The 25,566-nt window shown below is 36.9% G+C and overlaps 1 protein-coding gene across 5 annotated transcripts in view; it reads right to left on the reverse strand.

The window, feature by feature from the left end:
- LOC149534136 (Putative thiol-disulfide oxidoreductase DCC) overlaps positions 1-25,566 on the reverse strand; it is a 291,905-nt gene that overhangs the window by 222,005 nt on the left and 44,334 nt on the right. The gene's annotated exons all lie outside the window — the stretch shown is intronic.

Raw genomic sequence — 25,566 nt, forward strand, 5'->3', positions numbered from 1 at the left:
TTATATTTAATTAATTTAATAAAGTGACTTGGATTATAAAAATATTTAATAAGTTACTTAATGGATAAAATCAAAAATGTTCTAGAAGTCTCTAGAGAAGATGGAGAGAAAAGAATAAATAGGCACCCCGGGGCTCCATTCGAATCAAGCAGTTGTTTTATCTCTCTTTTGATTTCAGATTGTGATTCAATCACAGGTGCATTGTAGAACCTAGGGTTTTTGCAATTGTCACAACGGGCCATTGAGAACGATAACTCTCAATTGGTACGCAATTTTGAGGGTGTGAAATATCATCCGAATTATTGCAGATTGGAGGTGACATTCAGTCATTTCATCGGGCAGAATTCGTGGCCTGAGGCCAAGTTTGGAGGATCACTTTGAGAATTGATATTCGAAGATTTAAGCTTTGAATGTTCAGTATTTAACCAGGATCTGTTGGCAGAAGAGTAAGGAGGTTTCGCCAGCATTCCAGCCAATCCAGGCAGGATCTATAACATTCAAAAATTACTAAACACGAGGGGCCGAGGGTTTATTTTAAAGGTGACTGCAAACAACGAATTAATTCCCAAATCTGCGGGCGCTTTTCTTCATTGTTCGAAGATCATTAAATATTGCAGGAATTGGGAACTCTCGCAATCTCACTCGTTAACTTGGATATATTAAAGTAATCGCAGGATTGAAGGTTCCTTTTGAAGACGAGCCCCAATCATCATATCGAAGACTGCCGCACTCAAATGGTCAATCCTTTTTGAATTACTGAAGACGCATTGATCTGGGACGAGTCTGAAGGAGTAGACACGGGTCGAATTATACTTAAGTCCAACTTAAGCAGAGGTGACAGGTCGCGAATTGTAGCCGCAGTGATTTAGAATTGAAGACGGAAGTCGAAGGAACAAATATAATGACTTTCGACTATGAAAGAGAAACGCGTTTTAGCCGAAGGGGTTAAGGAGCCAAACATTAACAGGCATCGATTTGCATCTCTTTGTTGACATCCCTGCCGAGGACGAAGTTATCACGACTTCAAACTGCTTCCGCGTCTCCAGTCCGGCATTCGAATGACCAGCATTGGCAAGTCCAACAACACTCTCGCACATTTGTCAGGGTTTCGCACGACGGCAAAGACAACACCGTTTCATCTGCGGCAATAACAATAACATCTGGGCATCCATGAAATATCACTGATCAATCGCAACTCGCAATAGACCGCACGAACTATGTCAATTACGGTTCGAACTCGTGCATCAGTCATATCAGTGTTTTAAGTGTCTTGCGGGCTCAGTTGTGATTCTCGGATCCCCATTGAAGGGAGCGGACAGTAGAGATTAGTCTCATTACATGCGATTGGAGCTGGGGCGACCAAAAACAGAGGCAGCATCTGACTTAGCAGATATGCAAATGTGTGGCCGGAGACAATTCATTAACCCTTCATTCCCAATTGAAGATCCAACGATGATTCCCCTCTTTGCCAGCCATGTGGACAAGTTATTAGGAGCAGTGTGGGCATTTTTAATTACATCGCCAATTTCCAACTTGTGAAATGCCAACGAACATTTCAGGTGCCTAGTTAGGTATTTGTTTATAAGCTATAGTTGTAATAATTGCAGAACCTATAATTGCAATTCATGGATTGATTTTGGCAATCTCAGTTTGTTTCATTTACATGTTGTTTGTTTAAATAATTATACTCTGAAAATTCAAGTAAAAATCAAAAGCATTCATCCAACACCATTCTAGAGAGTAAGTCAGCAGGATTATTTCAGTGGTATCAGAGATTGTTGGCTATCTGTTTGACGAAACGACAAACTCTTGAAGTTTTAAGATTTTGGTGTTAAAAAGAAGTTATAACCTATCGGGGTTATTTCAGTGGTATCAGAGCAGCATTCCTGCCATCCTGTTGGGTAGAAAATATTTAATGCAACCATATTCAGATATTATTTTCAGGAGAACAACACTTAAGGGCAGAGATATGGGTGAAAGACAGCCACAGAGTCCTCCGAGATTCTCCAGAGTTGATGTAACTAGAGAATTTTACAGAAACATGACCACCGGACAACAAGAAATAGCTCAGTCACTACAGGCTTTGACTACCTTAATGGAGAGAGTTGCTCAAGGTAGAGGTACACCGGATCATGAAATTAGAAGTGTGACAGGCTCACAGGGGGTTCCTAGGCGCAGATCATGGATGGCGAATAGGCCTACTTGTCCCACCTCCCTAAGGGAAGAGGCTCAGGAGAGTGGAGAAGATGATTTGTCGGATGATCTTAGAGCTGCTACTACAGAATGGCAGGCATTACCCCCGCATGTGCGTGAACTATTGAACTTTGATCGCTATCTAAACCGAAGGAGAGAACACATGAATAGCCGCCAGAACAAAGAAAAAAGGGAACAAGAGGCCTCTACAAGTGAGGTATCTAGAAACCTCTACAAGGAGTTTGCAGCAGTTGGTGACCAGCATATAGCCGAATCTAAGGAGGACAAAAATCAAACTAGCTTGGAGGAAGATGTTGGGCGCACAATACTTCAGGAGGTAGTGGGAATGGATATTATGCAGTTGGATAGTAACCGTCAACCTGGTACTCAAGTTGAGACAGTTGTATACAGGTTTCCCAAGGGTGATGTCTCAGGTACGCAGGATATTTTGGTTCCAACAGGTAATGATTACAGTAAAGTGAGTTCAGATGATGATAAGGATGTTGATGGTGAGATACCTAGTAGAGTTGAGCAGACATTGTGTATTCATGATTTCGCCGAGAGAGAGTACCAGGCTCAATTAGATGCTTCGTCACATGAGGATGAGATTGGCAGTACTTGTCATGATTTATCCAGCCAGCTGAAGGTGAGCGAAGACAGTATTGTGACTTCATTATCTCATCATGACAAGATGCGGGACATGTTAGAGGATCACATCTAGATGATTCAGTTACAGAGAAGACATAGGGGAATTCAGGTAAAGTCCTCTTGCGTTGATTAGAGAAGGAATGGGAACGATGAAGTTGAGCTATTTACATCTTCTATCAGATCGTGACCATCTTCTTAGACTTGTCAGAAACTACTCAGATGCCTTGAGAAGGAAGGAGGGAATTGACAAGTTTTCTTGCAAGCTTGAAGACACTCAAGTTTCTCGGGTAAATATTCCCTTGGCATTCCAGGACTGGAAGAGACATTGGAATGAGCATGGCATGGAGCTAAGCTTAGTTTCATCTTGCACGTCTGACACTCAGCTTCTTACAGTAGGCGGATCATATGTGGTCGCTGATAATGTTGCGCGTTCATCTTGCATTCACATCCAGGATACAAGGACAATGTCAGACAGACATGTGGAGTTAGTTGGTATTGGTCACATTACTCAGGTAAGGAGTTTGCTTGAGTTACCGGTTGTTTCTTGTTTACGGATATGGACTCGAGAACGTTTCAGCAGCATTTGGGATTCAATTAACTGGAGGTCTTTAACACTTAATGGTAGCAATGATTGTTTGAGTGCTATCATGGATTTGATTAGCAGAATACAGTGTTGTCTTTCCTTGTGTCAGCAGCTTGTCCGATGTTGGTATTAGTCTTTAGACACCGATGTTGGGTTTGGTTCATATATGCAGACGACCGTTCTTGCTAGAAGGTGCTGAAGATTTTTCATATTTGGCAGTGGGTACAGATGAGTCCCAGGATCATTTTGGCCTTGCTGACATCCAGGAGGATGAAATGGACAGTTTTGAAGATTCAGCTTCTTTGACAAATTCTTTGGGTACAGAGGAATTAGACAGCAGTACTACAGATTTTGACAGTCTGGATGTTGATGTGGACCTTGGAGATGATTCACGAGATATGGATGATAATATTCTAGAAATCAGTAACCTAGAGGATACCCCTATAGACAACGCACCAGAAGAGGTTTGTGGGAGACAGTTCAGCCAGAGCCATCATGTGACTAGCCAGTTGAAAGTTAGTGAGCGAGACATTGCTATCGCTTGTGAGCATTTTGATACTGCTCGTCAGTTGTTGGTCGTTACTGGTTGGGGTACTTCTATGACAGATGAGTCCAGCGGTGGTTACCTTTCTTTGGCAGAGATTCATGCCTTGCATGAAGCTGTACGAATTTTGAAGCAGGATTACTTACGATTGGTAGCCGACCGTGATCATCTGGTGGAGTGGGGGAGTACAGCTTATGAGGCACTCCTGGACCGTGAGGAGGAGGTGAGTGAGCTTTCCCAGGAGCTCATAGCGACTACTGAAGCTTTAGAGAACACACAGCGAGATCTACATAAGTCGCAGTTTCAGTTGAAGGAGGTGACTGTGGAGTTGGAGCATTTACGATCAAAACCAGCCCTAGACCCAGCTCATTTGTCTATTGAGGTAGATGGTGGTGAGTACACTCCTACAGTTGCTACTGAGGAGCATATGGTTGGAACTGACACACATGTTCAGGATATGGTTGGAACTGACACACATATGGTTGGAACTGACACATATGTTCAGGATGAGTAGCTGGTCTTGATGAGTTTGAGACACCAGTAGAGTCAAGTCTCCAGATTAATTCTTCTCAGATAGACGATAGTATGGTACAGTTGAGTATGCCACCCTTACAGGAAGATCAGTTGTGGTGTGCAGGGGAGTATGTTGATGCTTCCTCGTATAATTTTTACTGCACTGAACCGTTCATGGGATATTTGCTGGATAGTGCACGTGTTCATCTGGATTCGCATAAAGTGACAGAAGGTGTTCTCATCCAAGATACTAGTATTATTTGCAGATTGGTTGAGAAGATTATAATGGTCCTCTATACTATGCTACCTCACAGGGATCTCGAGGAGAGGTTTGTTAAGAAAAGTGCACAGGATCCTAATCAGCCTACAGCTACTCAGAGTCTGAAATTGGAGCCATCTATTGATTCTCAGTTCAGCGATGGAGAGCCAGTAGCAGAATTTGGAGGTTCTTACCAGTATTATGCGGTAGGGTACGCTCATCATTTTTCTTTTGACACAGAGATAGAAGATTATATTTCACGCAGATGTAGATTGACTCCAGTTTCTTACCGTCCATTATGGGATTGTTTGGCACCATCTTTTGAAAATAGAATTGGTAGTTGCAAGTTGCACAGCCTGAAGTATCGACACACCCGGAGTAGTTTATCAGAGATTGGTTTTGATGGCAGTGACTCAGGTATCTATTGTTGTCGACATATCCACAGTATAGTTGGGTGTAGGTGTCAATTGGACAGGGACTTGAGTATTGATAGAGTCGATGATTCAGTTGGCTTGAGTTCTACAAAAAGGTTTCTTCTATCGCCATCTACAGTTGGTTTACAGATGATTTCATCAGAATTGTCAGTTGTTTGGGTGTTGAGTGCAGTTTCTCAGCTGATGGTATTGATGATTTTCCCACGGGAGTACGGTGAGGATTGGGATGATACACAGATTTACGTTTGGGATCCAGGCAGACTGATGGGTTTAAGGTTCAGCCATTGCTTGGGGACAAGCAATTTCAGGAAGGGCGGACAGTCATGTCCCCAATTTTCGAAGGCAGTCTGATTAATTAATTTGATTAACTTGGTTGTCCAAAATAATGAATATTTTATGAGGACGACTAATTAATCATTTTAATTAAATAAATAAGTGATATTAAGTTAATTATTTATAAAGTTATCAAATAAATAAAAATTAAAAGGTAACTTTATATTTAATTAATTTAATAAAGTGACTTGGATTATAAAAATATTTAATAAAGTTACTTAATGGATAAAATCAAAAATGTTCTAGAAGTCTCTGGAGAAGATGGAGAGAAAAGAATAAATAGGCACCCCGGGGCTCCATTCGAATCAAGTAGTTGTTTTATCTCTCTTTTGATTTCAGATTGTGATTCAATCACAGGTGCATTGTAGAACCTAGGGTTTCTGCAATTGTCACAACGGGCCATTGAGAACGATAACTCTCAATTGGTACACAATTTTGAGGGTGTATCATCCGAATTATTGCAGATTGGAGGTGACATTCAGTCATTTCATCGAGCAGAATTCGTGGCCTCGGGCCAAGTTTGGAGGATCACTTTGAGAATTGATATTCGAAGATTTAAGCTTTGAATGTTCAGTATTTCACCAGGATCTGTTGGCAGAAGAGTAAGGAGGTTTCGCCAGCATTCCAGCCAATCCAGGTAGGATCTATAACATTCAAAAATTACTAAACACGAGGGGCCAAGGGTTTATTTTAAAGGTGACTGCAAACAACGAATTAATTCCCAAATCTGTAGGCGCTTTTCTTCATTGTTCGAAGATCATTAAATATTGCAGGAATTGGGAACTCTTGCAATCTCACTCATTAACTTGGATATATTAAAGTAATCGCAGGATTGAAGGTTCCTTTTGAAGACGAGCCCCAATCATCATATTGAAGACTGTCGCACTCAAATGGTCAATCCTTTTTGAATTACTGAAGACGCATTGATCTGGGACGAGTCCGAAGGAGTAGACATGGGTCGAATTATACTTAAGTCCAACTTAAGCAGAGGTGACAGGTCGCGAATTGTAGCCGCAATGATTTAGAATTGAAGACGAAAGTCGAAGGAACAAATATAAATGACTTTCGACTATGAAAGAGAAACGCGTTTTAGCCGAAGGGGTTAACGAGCCAAACATTAACAGGCGTCAATTTGCATCTCTTTGTTGACATCCCTGCCGAGGACGAAGTTATCACGACTTCAAACTGCTTCTGCGTCTCCAGTCCGGCATTCGAATGACCAGCATTGGCAAGTCCAACAACACTCTCGCACATTTGTCAGGGTTTCGCACGACGGCAGAGACAACACCGTTTCATCTGCGGCAATAACAATAACATCTGGGCGTCCATGAAATATCACTGATCAATCGCATGTCGCAATAGACCGCACGAACTGTGTCAATTACGGTTTGAACTCGTGCATCAGTCATATCAGTGTTTTAAGTGTCTTGCGGGCTCAGTTGTGATTCCGGGATCCCCATTGAAGGGAGCGGACAGTAGAGATTAGTCTCATTACATGCGATTGGAGCTGGGGCGACCAAATAACAAAGGCAGCGTCTGACTTAGCGGATATGCAAATGTGTGGCCGGAGACAATTGATTAACCCTTCATTCCCAATTGAAGATCCAACGATGATTCCCCTCTTTGCCAGCTTTGCCAGCCATGTGGACAAGTTATTAGGAGCAGTGTGGGCATTTTTAATTACATCGCCAATTTCCAGCTTGTGAAATGCCAACGAACATTTCAGGTGCCTAGTTAGGTATTTGTTTATAAGCTATAGTTGTAATGATTGCAGAACCTATAATTGCAATTCATGGATTGATTTTGGCAATCTCAGTTTGTTTCATTTACATGTTATTTGTTTAAATAATTATACTCTGAAAATTCAAGTAAAAATCAAAAGCATTCATCCAACACCATTCTAGAGAGTAAGTCAGCAGGATTATTTATTTGATAACTTTATAAATAATTAACTTAATATCACTTATTTATTTAATTAAAATGATTAATTAGTCGTCCTCATAAAATATTCATTATTTTGGACAACCAAGTTAATCAAATTAATTAATCAGACTGCCTCTGAAAATTGGGGACATGACAAATGTCGATAAAAATGTCTAATGTTCCCATTTCTAGTATATCCAGCTATGTGGTTAGCTTTGGCTTACTCAAAGATTGCCACCCTTGTTAGAGGGAATGTTTGATGTTGGCAATGAACTCAAATGGTCTAGAGGACTCTAATGCCACTTTCTAAAGTTAATTTGGGTTTTTGGCTAAGTTGTTGATTTGGGTTCAAGGACAAGTTCATGTTTGAGAGTCTGATTTGTGGATTTGTGAAAACAAATCCATTATGATTCGTATGGGTTCGTGTGTGTATATACAAAAAGATAGATAAATATACATAATTGTAAAACTAAATCATTTCACAATATGAATCTATGATGCTTGATCATTGATGAATGCCAAATGTCAAAGATAAACATTAAAAATTTAAATACTTGACATTGGTCTATATTCACAATTCTAAAGAAATTTATCACATTGAATTACTAAATTACAGAATAAAAATCTTAGTTACTAGGTTCGCACCCTAGACCCAGTTCTTTACAATTCTAAAGAAAATTATCACATTGAATTACTAAATTACAAAATAAAAATCTTAGTCACCCAGTTCGCACCCCGAACCCTCAAACTGGGCTTGGGTGCAAATCTGATTGGGGTTTGCATGGGGATCTTTCTTGGGTCTAAGCAAGATCCTTGATCAAACCTATGGCCCAGAAACATATTAAAAATAGATTTATTTATTTATTTACTTTCTATCTAATCGTAAAACAACTCCATATGAAGTCTCCAAAGTCTAAACACATTACATTTCATATTTGCTCTCTCATTTTGCGAGTTTGATGTAAGGCATATAATGCACATATATATACACACACAAATCGATACGAACCATAATGAAAACAAAATTACGAACCCATGTACCAAGTCATGTATCTCAACCCGTCCCTGAACTCAAGTTGGTTGGTTAGATAAAAATTCAAAAACGAGTTCATTAAAGTTTGAAACATGGAGAGAGCAAATGTGAAATGAAATGTGTTTGGAGGCTCCATATAGGGGTCCTTTTAGGGTTTGAGGAAAAAATAAATAAAACAAAAAATTTAATAAAGCTTGGCCCCGCCTATTAATGTTTTAACTTTTGACCCATAGGTCCCTAGGGTTCGCACAGATTCAGGTAGGGCTCCCCTGGATCAACAAGGGGATCCTCCCGGATTCGTGGCAGATTTGGGCAGAGTTCCTGTTTTACCCTATGGGTCCGTTCGGACCCGTAGATTTGGATGGGCCTACAAGATCAAACACGGACCCTACCAAAATCCACCACAAACCAATTCGTGAATATGAACAAGATTCAGACTTCGACTAGGTTCGAAGGTCTAGTATACAAATCCAATAATGAAGGCTTTTGGTGGGTTCTCCAAGATTCTTGGACAATATCTATTTATAGTGAGCCAATGATTAGGCCCAATTTTTATTATTCATCATATTATTACCTTAGTTGCAAAATTTCTCCTAGATAGACCGGATTTGGATTTGGATCCAATCCGAATCAAGGTTCAGCCTTGGATTCTTGAGGATCTGTGCAGGATCCTTGATTCTGTCTGTGGATCCGTCAAGACCCACAGCTCACAAATCCTCCGCAATACATGGCACGAAAACATAAAATGGTCAGCCCAAGTTAAATTTTTAAAGTTTTTTTTGCTTCAAGCCCTATAAATGACCCTTTTATTTATGATGCAAGTTCATTTGCTCTCACATTTGCTCTCATTTTGATCTCTCATTTTGCTCTCGTGTTTTAGTATACACACACACACACATGCATACATACACAAATCCTCTAGCAATCATAATCGGGAAAAACAAAATCCTGAATCCATGGATCTGATTCACGTGCCCGAATTCGATTCGTTTCATGAATCAGCAACTAAGATTATTACTCCACTACAATCAAATTTTTATTCTGATACTTTTCAATAGTTTTGGCAAATCGTTTGTAATATTGGCTATAAGTAAAGTATTTAACTAAGGTTTCTTAATTTTAGTTAAATCATTTTTAAATACCTTAGTGTTATAGCTCATTGAAAAGAGAAAAAGAAATTTTAAATCATGGATGCCTAAAATAGGGACCTTCCATAACAAGAACTGCAGTTATTTTAATAACAAGGCCTTTTGGAGCAAACAAGAGGTTTTAATTAAAAAAAGATTTGAATAAAAGAGTCTTCAGGAAAGTTTTGCGGGAAAAGTATATAAGGAGGTTTCGTGAGTTCATTTGTATAATGCGAATTATTTTTTTCTCTGGTTCATCTCAGCCTTCTTGAAGATAATTATCGCCTTGGAGAAGATCAGTTTCAGTTGTGAAACTATCTACCCTAATGGGTTGTAGGAGAAATCACTCAAGTTTATCAGTTAGTTTCAACAATTGAGGTCTTGTTCTATGACAAATTTCATTGTTAGGACATTTTAAAGAGTTTGCCAAGAAAGATTTATGGACACCAAGAATGAATAAGGCAAAATATTGAGCAAATGATTTATTGGTGCTGGGTTATATCCTTCAAATATGAAGTCTGAGACCTGAAGCATTAATAAGAGATCTTGATGGTTGTAATTCTGATCGCTGGCTTCCCAATCTTAGCATGGGATTTGTTGGAGCAGATTGAAGCTTATTTGCAGCTTTTCTCAGGAAGGCTGATTGGAAGTAAAATTCATTTTTGCGATACAATGAACTGCTCGCAAGATGTCTGAAACCTATTTAGGGACATTGACTAATTGCTGCTAGATGTTATTCATTGTGGAGTGGTTAATGGAGTTCCAAGCGGGTTGTCAGAGCTGACTGACATGTGAATTAAGCTGCTGCAATATCAGTTGGACACTCGTCATTATTTAAGATTAAACTTGCTGGAAGCATCAGTCTAGTGTGAATATGCATACAATAGATGCTGGTCAGACTTCACCACTGAACCAATATGGTGGAGTCTGCAATGTTCACAGTTAAATTGTATGTTCTATCATTATTGAGATTACTAAATCTACTGCAAAGAAGGTTGGGAACCTCTTTGTAGTTTACATCAGGTTTATGCTTGAGTATATCTCAGTTCTAAAAGCAGATTTCTATTTAATGTGAGGTTTCAGTTGTATTTAATGTTGTAATTTGTCTTCGTATCAGAAAATTGTGTGCTGTAAATGTGAATGGTATCATTGCATACTCAGAACAAAAGCTCAACAAATAAACTTTACACTTTCAGAAACTTGCTAGCTTTTTGACACAATACCTGAAAAGTGAGATTTATATAAGTTTATAACATGTTTCTTCAAACCACTTCATGGGTTTAATCATAGATATTTCCACTTGAAGTTTCTGATTGGGGATGCAAATTTTTGTGAGGACAGCCACTAGCATTTTCTGTCAACACACTTATTGATGGAAAAACCTTTAGTGATTTTAATGTGCCTTAACGTGAAAATGTGACACTCAAATCTGGCCTTACTAATCTCTACAAATAGCCATTGGTTGAGCCATTCCTATATTCTGCCAAGGGCTTTTAAATATTAGTAAATTCGGACTATGATAAAAACAATGAATTTAGGCTATTTTCCATTGGTAAAGCCATAAGTTATTTCTGCTTATTCCAATCAGCTAAAACATGATGATCCTTTGTCAAAATTTAAGTGAGAAAATTTTACAATAAGGTGGCAGGACTCTCATTTTCCATCAGCCTCAAGCAAAAATCTGGTTTTAAAACATCTTAATGCAGCTGTATATGGGAACTGCCATTGAAATAGTAGTGGTGAGAGATTATGGATGCAGTTTTCAGAACATTTGTCAAGAGCAGATTGCAGCATTCTTTCCAAATTCTGCCTCCTTTATTACTCTTTTTCTGCTGTGACAATCTTGGACTAAATTGGCTCTCTTCTGAGAGGCTGATTTTCACTTTCTGGCAGGCTGATTGATGAAACTCTACATCCTATAACCCTGGGACATCAAAGAACTGGTCATCTTTTAAACAATTAGATGTCGCCACAGAAAATCCAATCAAAGTGTTTCAAGTTTCATCTTACATTTCCAATGAAAAAAAGCTTCAACTTACAAAGGTTCAGGTTTGTTCTCATTAGTCATTGCAAAGTAATGCATCTAATGACACTGTGTAAGTCCCATTCCAAGGAGTAGCCCTGGAGACCATTTAGCCTATCTGATTCTCTTATAGGCTAAAGTTGGCAGTGACGGAATAGTTTAAATTAATTATTTTATATAATTTGACAAAGTACAATCTAACAGTAATTTTATTTAACTTAATAGCATGTTACAAAGTGACTTAAGTGAAATATTAAACAAGGGAATTATAAAGACACTTTAACTTTGAAACTTAAATGATTTATAGGAAATCAAAATGGTTTTCGAGAATGTTCTCCAGGTCTATTAAAATAACATTTTGGAGCTCATTTTCGCTATGCTTGAACTATTTCTCATTTTTTGAGTTGTGAAAAGCTTCTTGTGGAGTAGACAACCTAGGCTGGGAACCTTATAGGAATCAGTTCCAGTGGTGAAATTATCTACACTAGCTGATGTTGGTGGAACCATTAGGTTTCACAACGGATTTGACCCATTGAAGTTATGGAATTTATGAGATCTTGAGTCAAGATAGATTTAGGGTTTTCACATTTTGCATGTATTGCTTGTTGACATCTTTCATGTATATCTAAGATACATATTTAATATTTTTTCTGTTTTTGAGTTTAATGGTTTCTGAGGTGTGAGTTGTGCTGCATTATTTAATCAAGAGGTAGAGATTAAAGACACCATTATCTGATGTTGTTGGGCAAAGCAAATGCTAAGGGCATTAGGCAGTAATGGTGGTTAAGTACAGGGAATGATGCCTTCCATAAAACTGATTGATTAAACAACATAAGCGTGAGGTCTTCTACAGGTAAAGGACATCATTAACCTCACTTTCTGGCATAGAAAAGCATCTAAAGCTAGACATTTGTATCCAAGGTTGGGTGTGACCTTGGACTAGAATATATAGGAAAATTGTGCATACTTGAAGGGTTGAGGTTTTGCCTGGAAGGTATGGATCTGAGAAATCTGGGCATACAGAATTATCAGCTTTTATGAAGGTCTTTTGAGATTTCTTTGTTAGGTGACCAAGACTTAGTATTTGGGCAGCTATTTTGTTCAAAGATTAGGCGATGTGAGTTTTGATATTAATGTTGATGGGGGATCTCAGACCTGTGCATGTGACTTTTTTATTGCCTACTTGAAGGTGAAATTGTGCCTACTTGAAGTGTTGAGGTTTTGCCTAGAAGGTATGGATGTCAGCAACCTAGGCATGCAGAATTATCAGCTTTTATGAAGGTCTTTTGAGGTTTCTTTGTTTGGCAACCAAGACTTAGTAGTTGGGCAACTGTGTTGTTCAAAGATTAGGAGATGTGGGTTTTGATATGAATGTTGTTGGGGGACATCAGACCTGTGCATATGACTTTTTATTTCTAAGCTAGACTCTTTCCTAAAATTAGGCGAAATATGTGCATGTAATCTTGTATTTATCCAATTTATTGTTAAAAAGGTCAGCGTGAAACAGTTATGCTATCTTATTTCCTGCTATTAGAACTGGGTTAATGTACAAGGATTTTGTAAGCATTAAAGTTTAGTCAATAAATACTGTACTCACATATTTTGCATTGTGGTATATATTGAATTTATAAATTTTGGAATTATGAATGAGGCATAATTGCTTGCCAAGCTTCAACATGCTAGCAACTACTTCCTCGAGACCATCATTTAACTGGTATCCCTTATTTCTGCAAGCCTATAAGGATCAAACCTAGATACTTGGCAGTTTGCCTTATGTAATGTCCCCAATATTATTGAATGATTCAATTTATTAGTAAATTGTATATGGCCCTGAAATTAAAAATTATTATGGGCGCTTTTTAATTTATTAGTTGGTAATGTTTTGGTCGTGTCGGTGTAGTAATCCTTCGGAATGTTTCTTGGAGCCATATATAAGGTTGAGTTAGTTATCATTCAAGGGATGGGAATTTGGTATTTTCTTTGTATGTGCAAATTCCCATTGGAGTTCAATTTGCCTACCATTTCGGAGGTGAAAGATCCTCTCTACTTGGCATCCGTAGTTTTGGAGGGAGTAACTCCTCACCCTATTCTACTTTGCTCTTAGTCCAAAGTTATTGTAATCTAAACTTTTATCATTATTGAATACAATTTCCTCTTGCTTGTGTGAGTCTTCATCTCTGTGTAATATTTTGTATCCCAAATAGTTTTGTGGTGTTGATCTTCTTACTTTCTAGCCTTAGTATTATTGGTGGTATAGACACCTGGCATAATCATACAGTGGCATACAACACCATCATCTATGCATGCTCAGAGGAGTTTGGCTACCATATGAATGACTCAGACCCTATAACGTTTAGCCACCATATGTGACACATAGTTAACGTACGACATCCACAATACGGGTGACTAATAGTCATCATGTGCAACAAGCAACCATACGGCATCAGGACCAGCAACACCGTACAAGTTAAAAGGTGGGCCCACTTCTAGCACGAACAAGATGTTCGTAAGGACAAGAGGGAGGAGGCCATTGTTCTTGTTGATGTAATTAAATATTCACTAATTAAACTTAAGTTTACTTAGGATAATGCATTTGCAAATTATTTGTCATGCAAACACATAGGAGTTTGCATTTCATTTTAACACATGATGTAGGAGAAATCCACTTGAGGTGGAGTTAATTGTCATCTCATGCCTCTTAGTGTGTGAGATCCACCATTAATGCTGTTAAGACATTATCATCCTTTCATTGTTGCACATGTTGTACATACCTTTTTGTACAATGTAGAATGATCCACCACTGGCAAACATGTGATTATACCTTGTCTAGTTAATAGGTTATCTCTTAGTTGCATCACTTTGAGTTATCATGCATTGCCCTCTATATCCAAGCATATCTACATTGTAAATCTAAATGGACATTTTTTTATTCATGTATTCTTGATAGTTATTGAATCAATCAACTAGTCATATCATTTTGCCTATGTCTCTTGTGCTATCTGTTGGGTAGATATTTTGCAAATGGCAATTCGTATAAATTTCATTGCAAAATAGAAGTACTAGCAACAGTGTGTGAGACAAAGTCTCTCCTACCTTAAAGAGCAGGCTCCCCCTTCTCATTGGTCCTTGGATCAACTCAAGGTAACCAAGAATTTTAGAGATACTTTTAAAGGAGTGTCACCGATATTCTTTCCTCTTGTTTCAAGAAAGAATCCACTTACTCAAGGAGCAAGTAATGAGCAAGATGGATCTCTTAACTACACTTCTATCTTAAAATTGGAAACAGTGATACCAATAAACTCACACCAACTCACAGGCTGATTGAAAGTGTACCGACTTAGATCTATATCTATTTCTTCTATTCTATAAAAGTAATCTCTACTATTGGGGAACACAGACTTCCAAAAGTAGATAATTTCTAAATCCTAAGCCTATGAATTATTTCAGTTTAAAGACATGAAAACAACATAATTCTAATAGCATGCATAAACATTAGATAGCAATACAAACTACAGTGATAGCTTATAATTTGTATCACAACAATTACTTCCAGTCACAACTTCGAAACAAATTACTTCTCGTGCTCATTTGCTCTAAATATGCACAAATTGCAATCACAACTTCCAATTTGAGCTACCAAAATTGCTTCCAAACACAACTTTGAAACAAACTGCTCTTTATATCCACTTTTCTTTCAAACTTGTATAACAAATCACAATTATGTTTGCACAAAAATGGAAGAGCTTTCTTGCATATAAAAAAGATGGTTATTTACAATGAAGATCACTCCTTTATTTAGGTAAAGGAGTGAGAGAAAAAAGGAGAAAAAAGTAGGAGAATCTTAACCACCTTGACTAAGTCAAACTAGAAAGAAGACTTATTAAATTACATTGTTGAAGGCATGTGTAATTTGATTACATGCAACTCAATTACTCGCAACATATCTTCTAAGAAAAATTATGAAAATGTTGAGTCATTAGGAGTTCTTGTAATCTAAGTCATTGCATCCTTTGATAACTGTGGTGTTGCATCTTTTGATAGCCTCATGATTTTCATGTTGATCAACCAATTGTCATTTGAAAACTTGATGTGGTCAAGCTTAATCTCATTCCACAGTTGCTGTGAATTCTCCTATATCAGATCTACACATTCTGGATTTACTGACACTTTGAAAACCTCCTCAACGATGTCCCAATGTAAACTCGGAACAACTTTCCCATCAATATCTTTAACTGATTTTGTTTTATTTATTTTTATTTTTTGAACAAATTTCTTGCCGCATTCCACTCAAGTTCTAGGCCACCATTGGAAAAGTGGAGACCAAATGAATTATTGCTTCTTTTGATTCGAAGCATTTTCTTGATAGGATGCCTCTATTCTTTGAAGAGGTTCTGACATATCTTGACTTGAAGAGTTCACTACAACATGAACATTCCAATTGGATTGAATCCATAAGGATTCCAAGGTTTGCACAATGATGGAAGATCCATAAAGGATGAGTATTGAGTATGGTTTAGATACTTTTTGAACACTGAGGTGGGCTGAAAATGGTACAGACAGCTTCTATTTTGGGCAAAATAACCAAAATTGGATTTTTCCACGTGGATTGCATATTTTTGCCTAAGAATGCAAGTAGATGTAGTTTGAAAGCATGTGGATAGGAAAAAGCATGTTTAAAAATGAGAGTTTTCTCCAAAATTGTGATTTAGAAATGCATTTACATATGATGAAAATTCACTATCTTTAACTTTATGTAAATGTGTAATCGGGTTTTAAAAGTTCAATTACATATTGGAAAAAATGGAGTTAGGCAAATTTGGTTGGAAATATGGAAAGGTACTTGCACTCTTTGGGGGAAAACTTCAACTTTTTCTTCACAAACTTGCTCTCTAGAAGCAACAAAAACATGCAAAAACAAACAAACCAACATATTTACAAAACAAGGAAAAGAAAAGAAAAACATCTCTTGTATTGACACAAAGTGAAGACTTTCAAACACCTAAATCTTGTGAGCAAATCCGTTTTTGGAAGAACCATTTTGCATTACAAAGAATGAGAGTTTGAATTTATTTGTGAACTTACAACAAAAATCTAGAACTGCATATGATCAAATGGAAAGCGAAGAGCAAAAGAATGCAACAACAAGCAATACAAACAAGAAATGCAAACAAAACCCAAATCTTACACTTACTTGAAGAACAAAGAGTAAATCTTGGAGCAGGAAGAAGTTGGAATGAAACTCTCTTTCCCAAAATCGGGTTGTTCAAATGCATTTACACATAGCATTCAAAAGATTTCAAAAATCTTCCATTTAGCCCTAAAATCAGACTTTTCCAACTCTATTACACATTTAAATGATCTGAAAATGAGCCCCTCAAGTGCAGATCGTACTTTTCATTCCCCATTACACATTGCATTTTGTATTTCTCATGCTAATTGGATTTTTCCAGCCCATTTGCATAGTTAAAAATGTGCAAGTAGCAAGCTTCTAGTGCAGATCGCATTTTTCCAAATGACTTGCATATTCAAAAATGTTGAGTAAATAGCAATAGAAAGACAAATTGAGATTTTCCAGCCTCTTAGCATATAATGTTTTTCCTTCAAACACCCAAAATCAGGTTTTAAATGAGCATTTACATGTGTTAAATGTAATGGCAAGAGCATGAAGTTGAAACACATAAGCAAATTGGGGTTTGCAAGCCACAATGCATATGTAAAATATGGTGTATATGCAATGAGCAAGCACATACATTCGAACTTGACATACTCCAAGCTCACCATCACCTTAAGCATGTGAATTCTTGATTCCTTTATTTTAAGTTGCATCAATGCCCAAAATCAAAGCTTCATATTTCGCCATATTGTTAGTGTTGTCAAAATTCAACTTAAAAGATAATGGGAATATTTCTCCTCACATAGAAATCAGCAAAACATTAGCACTAGAATCGGTAGATTCACAACTTCCATCAAATTCTAAAGTCCAAAATTCATAGAACTTGTGGAGCTTACAGCGTTCATTGTTTGGGAAGAACTTTACAACATCTTTGTCCATAGCAGTGATTGGTATAGCTTCTTCAACCATGGTGGAGGATGATGTAGAAGTAATCGAATGCTCTATATCACCATCTACAGACCTATCTTCATTTGAGACACATGAACGTGTTGGCCATTCTTGATCCATTTCCGATATTTCATCGATATGGAGATAATAGTTTCCCATGCCTGCTGATTCAAAAAGAACTTGTGCATGAGGATCATCAAACATAACCACAATGTACTTAGTCTCCCTTCCTTGAAACAACTTCTACATATTTCCCTTTACATGTGTGCCTCTAACATCCATATTGAGTTCACGTCCCACATCCTTACGGAAGTCACAACAAAGTAACATCCAATAGGAAGCAGGAACATTAGCTACCAAGACAGTCATCTTGATATTGATCATACTAGTACTTCATTTTCTACCTTTCTTTACCTTTACCTAAAGTGATGTCCTCTGTCATAACAAGTGTGTATGCGCAAGCAACGATGGCATGGAAGTTCCAAAACGTAAGTACATATTCAAGAGGACAACCCATAGTGAAATTTTGAGTGCTCTAGCATGGAATATGGGACTTCTGCATGAAAGGTATGGCTTGAATTTAATGGTACAACGAAAGTACACAATAGTTTTATCTCAAAAACATGCATTTATATGATAAAATACCCAAAATGGGTTTTCCAAACATAAAAGCATGTGCAGATAGCAAGGGCATTCTATGGAAAGAATGTGAAAAATGAATGGAAGGATGTTTGTTAATGATGAGAATTTGTATTCTCATCATAAATAAACGTGTATGTGCTGTAATGTCCCCTTTTTAGCATTCATAGCATGATGTTGTCATTAGCCTATTTCCCCATAGTCACGTAAGCTAACTAGGACATTAAAGGGACTTAGAGGCCATTTGGCCTAAATAGTTTCAGTTGCAGGTCTTTTTGAGAGGTTTTGAGGCAACTTTGGGCATACTTACTATTTATAGTAAGTCATCTTGGATATGGTCGGACATCCAGTGGCAGCGGTATGTCGATGGTAATTGTTTAAAATCGACAAAAAGACTTGTTTATCATTGATAAGATTTGTTATGCATTGATAAAGCTATTTTATAAAGTTAAATTTAAATATTTAACTTTATTAATGCATAGACTATAATTTGTGGGAAAATATTTAAATTAAAAGAGTTCCATTTATTTTATAACAAATTGGAGACATAAGTTATATAAAGAGAGTTATGTTTTATCCCACATTGAGAAAACGAAGGATGGAGCTCTTGTGAGAATACTATAAAAGAAATGGAAGAGCTTCTTTTTAAGCAGGCTTGGAAATATCAAAGAAATTGAAAAATTTTCTGGAGATTATGTCTCTATAGTTTGAAGGACGAAATCCCTTCAAGCTGGAAATCTTGACGCCATTGAAAGATATGGTCTTGAGATTCAACATAGTAGCAATCTGAAAAAGCAGATACGAAAAAGCAATCCGAAAAAGCAGATACGAAAAAGCAATCCGAAAAAGTGGAATCGAAAAAGCAGGCTGAAAAAGCAGGTACGAAAAAGCAGTCCAAAAAAGCAGAACCGAAAAAGCAGGCCGAAAAAGCAAAGCAGAAGAGGCAGCATTGAAGGAAATTATTACAGCCATCTACAACCAGGTTCTTTTGTTAGTATTGCTTTTTAGGGTGTTATAAGCTTTCAGCTATAATGTGTGCATTATACCAGCATTATCATTTTGTAATCCATGTAAATGCCAAAGTCTTGGCCATATTTCATGAGCATTGTAATTTTCATTGCAATTAAGAAGATAATAGTTGCTGGTGTCATTTAAGCAATTTAATATCATTATTTATCAGCTAGTTAGTTTGCATACCAACTGTTTGTAAAAATGTCAGTTGGCTGTAGGTGTTCATTTCTCATGCTTAGATCATATATATGCACTGAATATTGTCAAAATTAGTAGCACACTCATTTTAGGTCATTGTGTAGTCCATTGTAGTCTTCTAGCACAAGATTCTCATTGATGCAAATTGAAGAAAAAGTCATTTGAAGCTAGCTGAAGTACTATATCAGTCATACGTCCCTTGCATGTGAATTGTTTGATGAAATTCCTTGAGCTTTCATCAGTTTTTTTGGAGGGCAGATTTGAGGAGGGTTATTACATGTGCATACAAGAAACCACCATTATGGGTTTTGAAATCATGTGGTAGCGCTATGCAAGATGTGGAAGGAGCATATGCAAACATGGAGATAGGGCTTTCTGCAACTAAAAGAACGTGATAAATGAGCTTAATCCCAACTACACGTACAAGCAAGGTGAAGTGTTTGCACATGCAACTAGAAGAATGTAGATGGAAAATAGGAGCACATCATTTATAATCATAAGAGTTTGTTTTTGAGAATGAGGTTTTTAATCCCAACTACACGTACAAGCAAGATGAAGTGTTTGCACATGCAACTAGAAGAATGTAGATGGAAAATAGGAGCACATCATTTATACATGTAAATCTGAAAATTGAAATGAAAAGACTTGCATAAACAAGACAACAAAAAGCCCTCTGAAAAATGACAAGGAATCATACATTTTTCCTCAAGGAATATTTTAAACACTTGTAAAAAAATGTAAAATGCAATCAAAGAGATTTATTGGATTTAGAATGATTGCAAGACAGAGAGTCAAATAGACTTTGAATCTTGACTAAATGTTAGAATTAGAAACCTTTCCTTGGAGGTATTTATTTATTTATTTGGGATAAACCAGGGTATCCCTTATGTAATTTTTGTCCTCTAGTCCAAGTGTGAGGACAAGTCGCTTCTTTGCCCTCATGTCCATGTGTGAGGACATGTCAATTTTGTAATTTCTTTATTAAGGAAAATCATTTCTTCCCCTTTAAGAGGATTATAACACTTGTTACACACACTTATGAATGTGGCACTCATTCACTTGAGAGTTAATAACTCCTTTTCTCATCTATATATAAGAGATGCTCCTCTCTCATTCTCAACCCACTACACACATTATATAGTTCTTGTAATGAGCTTATGGCTCCATCTCTCTCTCTCTCTCTTTCATTCTTTAGGCATTTGCCTCATTCATTTAATTCACATGGGGTTTTTTCTTGTTTTTTCCCTTTCAAAAATCTTGTCTCCTTGTGTTGATCTTTGCAATCACTTTCAAGCTTATAGATTTATAGTAACAATTTCTTTACAAAACTCTCTTGGATTCTTTCTTTTATGTCTTTTCATTTCAATATTTCTAACATGGTATTAGAGCTTCTTAATCCTTATCTGAGTTTGTGTATAAAAGTTAACCACTTTTTGGAAAATTGTTCTTGAGAGGAGAAGAGAAGCTTGAGCTTCATTTCTAATCTTTATGTTGCAGGTTTTTTATTTAAATCTATAAGCTTTTTTAATCATCTAGCCCATTTTATTTCTCTTGTTTTGGAAGGCTTGCCGCCAAAACTAAGACAAACATTGTTCTAACATTTTTTTTGTAACAAATCTTATCTGCAGGATTTCTCTTTCATTTTCTTGCTTTTTTAAATCTAATCTATTTTGTTTCAGCTTACTCATTCTATCTTCTTGCAGGTTGTTCAACTTATTTTATTTGCAGTTTCTAAAATCTTTTGTCAGAAAAGGCTTTGTGTATGCAAATTTATTTTTCTTATGCGAGCAACAATATTATTCCTATATTTCACTCCTTGTGCAAAAGCTATGATTTTCAGAATTTCTATGCTTCGTTTCAATTCTTGAATAAATTATGTGATCTTTAACACTTCTTGTATTTTGAGGAGCATAAGTCTGTACACTCTTATCATATTTCACACCAAAAATTTGCACTTGATTTACCATCGGTGTACTGTAATTTATCGACCATATGTTTTGGACAAAGCAAAGTTTATACAATTTGCATTTGGCTCCCCTTGCGTAACTAGTCTAAATTTTCTGGCGTTTTTGCCTTCTTTGCCTATTTACTGTTAGGAAATTCTGTCTTTATTATAATTTTTTATTCTGTGCTATGATTTTTAACATAAGCTTCCGCATGTTAGTGTGAACAGAACAGACAGAAATTCTTCAGCATTTTGACTTAAATTTGCACTTCTATTGCGACAAAATCTTGAATTTTTTGTTGCACTTGTGAGTACTCTTTGTTTGCTATGATCCTTAAAAATTTCTCTCTCAAACCACAGAAACTAGCACAAGATTCAGTATATTCTTATGTCACAGTAATGTTCAAAGGCATGCATATTACTGGTCTAAAAATTAAAAAAGTCAAATGTTTCCATGGCAATTTCTCTTGTTTGTTGCAAAAATCAATATCTCATTCCCTTACTAGATTTATTGGGGGTCACAAGTATGACTAGAATCTGTTGCCCACCAATAAGCCATTGTCTCAAGCTACCATTGGCCACACCCATTTTACTATCAATTGCTGTTAGAGACATTATTCCTCATTCTCATTATTCAATTAATCATTTTTTTTTCTAAATTTTTTTTTTTAAACATCTCTCACATAATATTTGTCATCCAACATAATTCATTTTTTTATCTATTATTATTTTTCTCTGCTGTCGTGTGCATAAAGTGTGTAATTTATTCCAATATCTTCTGTATTCGGTTTTTCTCTCAGGTTTCAGCACTAGTAGTATTATGCAAATGATTATTTAAGCTATTAGTTGATAGTTTTCATGTTCAGTTCCATATTTTGAAAAATTTGAGACTTTTCAAGTAAATTTTTGTGATATATGGAATTTTTAAGTTTCTATCTATTATATTCACTGTTTAATGTATAGATTGTAAATTTGAACCGTACGACTTGTAATGGTCTTAGTTTCTTGTAACATTACACTGCAACAGTGCATTTCTAACATCTTGAGGTTTTGAATGTGAATTCTGTGTGTGCTGCTGTAGTCTCACTGGTCTGATTTTGCCTTGTTCAGAAGTCACATATTTTAATCTTTTATATTAGAATATGATATTTGGCTGTGTCGCTTTTTGGTAGGTTATGTATTGGTAGTTGATATTTCCTATGCTTAGATAGGAAATCTTTCAAAATGTATAGTAGAAGGGAAGCGAAATCTGAAAGAATTCTCTAAATAGGGTAGGTATAGAATAAACAAAACAAACATCAATTCTTATATTTAGATGGGAAATAAACCCAGCATAGATTAGAATGACCATCTTCTACCTTCAAGTTTGCTGAGAAATTTGTTCATAAATACTTCATTCTCAAGGAGAGGGAAGCTTTTCAGCCAATCAATGTACCCACTGTATTTGTTCCTTGCCCCAGCTCATTAAATTTATGCAGTAATCTTTTAGTGAGTTTAAGTGGGTACATTCTTTTTATTTGATTTTTTTTCAAAAAGAAGAGTTGGATAAAAAATAAGCTATTGTTGCTTTCCTTATTAAAGAAATAGGATCATGCGAGCCGCTGGGGTTTGTTGTAATGTTCCAATTCTACCCTAGGACGGAAGTGCATGCCTGAATGTGTCATACAGTGGAGTCAACAAGTGTGACCATACACTAACTTGGTGGAGGGTGTCAAGTTCATATGTTGGAGGGGGAAATTAATCCGTATGGCCTGACTATGAGTATGGAGAGGAAAAGAGGTTGTCGTACAAAATGTGAGTGCATGTACGGTGGCAGAAGATGTGATTGGTGTATGGGAAAAGAAGGGTTCTACATCCTTCGCAAGGTTGATGTACGGCAATGGGGCCCGTACGGAATGGGACTCGGGGTCCTTATGGTGTTACTAGGTGTACAGTTGATGGCCAAGGGAAGAATGAGTGTACAAGATGCAAATTGTGGTGGACAAGAGTGGGTTGTCGTACAGTGAAGAAGAGTGTCTATGGCGTACGGAAGATGTTAGAGGAGCTACAACTGGTATTGCCATATAGTGATTTGGAAGTAGTAATGGTTGATAATGGTGAGGCGTTGAGTATTTGAACTTAATGACTCAGTTGTGCACAATCCATGCCTTTGAATGAAAGTAATATTATAACATATATTTGCCAAAATTTAGTAGATCCACACACAATTAACTCCAGAGATAGTCGCCAACTTCTGTGATGCAAATACATTAATTTCCGAATGATAGTTCTTGATGACATATGTACATCAGACAATATCCTAGCAAATATAAATATGATCGCCAAATAACAACTAACAAATCTCGCACACAAGTGAAATGTTAGAATGATATCTCCAACGACAGAATAAGATGGCACTGGACCACCAAAACTACAAAAGACAGAATAGGGAGAATCTTCCACCTTTGAAACTGCGCACAGACTGTCTTCAGCCTTCTGTAGTGCCTCTCATGTTTGCAGTTTGTACCTTGTCTATTTTGATTCGAGAGATACTTGATACTCTTATTATTTGTACTTTGAGATGACCTGAGGGTCGAATGTTATACTTCGATTCAGTACCATGCTTTACTGCTATGTTGTTCAGTTTATCATATTTGCATGTTGATGCCATTTTGAGATGATAGTAGATCTATGATGATACCTGACCATCTAGTATTTGGACATACTTTTTGATTATGTTATGTGATGGATTTTATGCTATGGTAATTTACATCATTCTTGTCTCTTTATGCTTTATGCGAACATGAGTGATGTAAATGGATTAATTAGGTATTCAATGCATTATTGCTTCGGCTATGATATTATTATGCAATTGCACTTGATCGTGTGTTCTAGTGTGCAGGAATTATATCCCTAGCAGTGGCACATGGAGTTAGTGATTCTACCAATGTCGTCCCTATATGGTCGACATATCCTTATTTTAATTGTTTAAATTGAAACCTTTCGATGATTATTAAATCCGAACTCATCTACATTATGTGATTAAACCAGTAAGCGTGTCTATGCATTTAGAGGTTTGCATTGTCACAAAAGTTATTTAGTGATTTCTGTGATTTTGGGTTTGTGGGCTTTAAATCTTATTGGATTTAATTTCTGGCAGCTTTGCCTTAGGTGAATTCCCGTTACGAGGAATAACCTATTTTCGTTTGGGTCGATTTGGAGTTTGGCTAGTCTAATTGGCTATTTGCCCTAACCGACTATTCACTTGAAAAGTGAATAAGTTTGGAAAGAGGAATTTGATTCCTCACTTTTCTATTTTGGGATTTAGAAATTTGGAGAGCTTTTCTAAAATCCTCTTCTAAAGGATTGGATTTTTGTTCATTCTGGGAGCTGTGAGGGTGAGATTTTCACGGGATCAGTCTCGTTGGATCCAGCTTGGGAGACCTTGCTTTGCTATCACTTTTGGCAGTGTTGGCGGATTATTTATTTTATCAACTTGATTTCAGTTTCTGCCCCTTTTGCTAATAGGTAGGGCTTTCTAGTTTTCTCATTTCTGCTTCATTTTAGCTTCTGTTTTTGGTAGCTGCTTGTCTGGAGGTTAAGAGCTAGTGTTCCCCTCCGTTTCTGTTTGTTGGTTCTGCCCGGTTGGTCAAGTATGAACATTTTTCCTATTTTTGGGATGAGGGTTTGGGGTTTCACACCGTTATGGTGGCCGTTTCTGCATACGGTGTCTGAACTCAAATATTATTGGATTTTTGGGGTTTTTGTACCCAAAGGCAAAATGAGTTTTAATTTTGAAGTTTTCCATTTTTTGGGTTTTTACCTCGTTTTGTGTGTCGCCCTGTTTCCTCGAGTTTTCTTGGCATGAGTTTTGTCATGGACTTGGATTATCCGTCTGGATGTCGATTAGACCCTTTTTGCACTTTTATGTTGCATTGGGATGTGTGCCACAACCGTCCTCCCAACTCTGTTCTCAGTTGAGTGACTTTCTACTTCGTGTTCTCATCCAATCCTTGTGTTATGATCTTCGTGATGGTGGTGCACTACACACGAGTACGTGCGCGTACATTTGTCGAGTGACTTGCGAGGCCCGATCTTTCGTGGTACTTCCGGAAGTTAT

The sequence above is a fragment of the Cupressus sempervirens genome, chromosome 10 (genome assembly GCF_028749045.1).
Source record: "Cupressus sempervirens isolate cs-2001-9-10 chromosome 10, ASM2874904v1, whole genome shotgun sequence".
NCBI classification, from domain to species: domain Eukaryota; kingdom Viridiplantae; phylum Streptophyta; class Pinopsida; order Cupressales; family Cupressaceae; genus Cupressus; species Cupressus sempervirens.